Source organism: Cynocephalus volans, chromosome X, assembly GCF_027409185.1.
Source record: "Cynocephalus volans isolate mCynVol1 chromosome X, mCynVol1.pri, whole genome shotgun sequence".
NCBI lineage: Eukaryota > Metazoa > Chordata > Mammalia > Dermoptera > Cynocephalidae > Cynocephalus > Cynocephalus volans.
The window spans coordinates 128,263,124-128,265,605 of NC_084478.1; the positions used below are offsets into that span (position 1 = coordinate 128,263,124).

General features: G+C 61.1%; 1 pseudogene; it reads right to left on the reverse strand.

Moving 5' to 3' along the window:
* Positions 1-519: 519 nt before the first annotated feature.
* LOC134368399 (transcription factor E2-alpha-like) lies at positions 520-2,223 on the reverse strand (annotated as a pseudogene).
* Between the last annotated feature and the right edge of the window lie 259 nt (positions 2,224-2,482).

Genomic DNA, 2,482 nt, shown 5'->3' on the forward strand with positions numbered 1-2,482 from the left:
CAAACCATTGCCCATCTGTGATCTTCCTGTTGTCCTTACAGGAGCCCAAGACATCCGTGAAACTTAAGATCGCTTCAAGGGAGTGTAAGGACAAAAGCCCTACAAAAATTATCGCCCCCTGTATTAAACCCCAAAAAGGTAAAGGGCCTACACTATTCAGCCACTATCAACAGCTGAATGAGGAACTGCAGTAAAAAGAGCCATAGCAGGTCCAAAAGGACAACGAGATTTGTCCTTGCACCTCGGGTGTAGAGGAGATCCCCAGTACCAGTGATGACCTGGGCACCCACCAAATTAAGAGTGAGACCGGAAACCTCGAAGTTATCTGCCCTGGATTGTGGCAATTGAACCTATGAGGACGTGCCTGAACTTTGGTCCCCCTTGCAGCTGCAGCCCAGCCTCATAATCGGGCCCCGGTACCTTCCATGCATCAGCAGGCGGCTCAGCACCCTCCTGTGTCTGCATCTCCGCTTAGTGACCAGGCTGCACATTCAACTCTGTCTTGCGCCACCGCCTATGCTAGTCCTGTCTCCCTACCTTATGCTCGGGTTCAGATAGAACCTCACGTTTGACCGGTTTTGCAGGGAAACCTTGGAGGACCAGAACATCCCTGCCCGGCTGCCTCACCACGCCTGACATTTTCTCCTCTTCTCACCGCTTCAAGCAGGCCACTTTGGGGTACCAATTCCTCCCTGGCACTTGATGCTCCAGGTTGAGGATGAACGACAAGGCCTGATGCACGAGGAGCAGGTTGGTCTGGGGCTTCTCACCGTTGAGGTGCAGCTGGCACATGCGCCCCAGTTCCTTAAAAGCTTCTTCGGTGTCTCTGATCCCCAGCGACTCATGGGGGTTAGTGGTCAACCGGCGTTCCTTCTCCCACTCGGCCTTCTGCTCTGGGGTCAGAAGGTCGTCCTCATCTGGGCTCCTCCGTGTCCGGGGGCCTTCGACTCCTTCTCCTCCTCCGAGCTGTCAGCCACCGACGTGTTCTCCTCGTCCTCCGTCTCCTCCCGCTTGATTGCGCTGGCACCCGCCGCGGCACCCCTCGCTCAGTCCGTTGTAGGAGGCGGGAGCGCTCAGGGAGGGCGCTGGGCTAGCTGGGGAGGCGGCCGATGGCAGGCGGCCGACACTGCCTGCGAGGCCCTCCTCGGAATGGGCGTCTCCCACCAGGCCAGCGTGCCGCCCGCCCTGCAACAGGGGGCCTGTGGCTGTGCAGCAGCCCGTGCACATTGCACGCCCTGCCATGGACCACGTGGATGCTTTCGTCCCGGTGCTCCAACATCCTGTTCAGGCTGTGGGGACCCCATCGCAGCTGGGCTATAAGGCACAGGGAGCTCCTGCTTGGGGCCACTGCGGTGTTCCTGCCAGCCTTCTGGGGAGCTCACGGGGGTCAAGGGGCTAGAGGAGAAGTTATTGTTGGAATCATCCGGGGAGTAGGTGGAGGCCAGGGCCTTCCCAAGGGCGTCGTGCAGCTGCAGGCTGTGGTCCCGCAGGAGCCAACGAGGCTGTTGGTCCGCTGATGGCCTGTGGTTGGAGACGCTGCTGTAGGCGGCCCTGAGGGCCAAGGAGAAGGTGGACACAACCCGAAGCCCGCCGTTCACCTCTGCTCCCTGCAGCTGGTAGCCCACGCGCTGGTGCTGGTGCAAGCGACCAAACACACTGCCACAGCTCACTGAGCTACAGGCCTGGCGGGAGGGGCAGGGGAGACCAGCTTTTGCCCAGCATGGCCTGAAGCCCGCCCGGCCTGGCGGACTCCAGGCTGCTGTCGGCGGCTCTCCACTGAGGGTTGCTGGGGTAGGTACTGGGAGTCACCCTTGATGTCCAAAGGGGACAGTGGCCTGGGGCTGCTGAGGGCCAGCTTGCCCGGCAGGAAGCCAGCCTGAGTCAATTCGCCAACACCCGCGTCTCTCCTGAAAGTGGCATAGGCATTCTGCTCACCACCCGCGCCTCCAAGTTCGGGTCCCAGGAATGTCGTGGGACTCACCCAAGTGGGCCCTTCACTGTAGGTGGGGCTAGGGTCAAAGGGGGAACTGTTCTGGTTGCTGGTGCCCAAGGAACCCGAGGTGGGTGAGTCCTTGAGACCCGACCCTCCAAACCGCTCACCTTCAAGGAGGCGGGCAGGCCCTTCCCACTGGCCACAGGCAGCAGAAACATCACGCTAAAGTCCACGAGGTCGCTGACTTCCTTGTCTGTGCCCGCAGGTGCCATCCTCTGTGGCTGACTCATTCTCCAGCAGTGATGGTGGGCACAGAGGCCTAGAGACAGCCCCGCACAGCACTGCCTGGCACACAGTGAAGGAGGGTGGGGTGTCGGGGCGGCGGTAGCATGAAACTGGGGGCCCTTCCCCGACAAACAGGCATCACTACCCGGCCCCACACGGTCACATGTTGGCGGCCGTGCGTGGCCCTGGCCCCCTCCTCCATGTCACCTGGGGCGTTGGGTCGGGTCGTGCGTGGTCCCTGCGGTGCACGGATCCTGATTATAA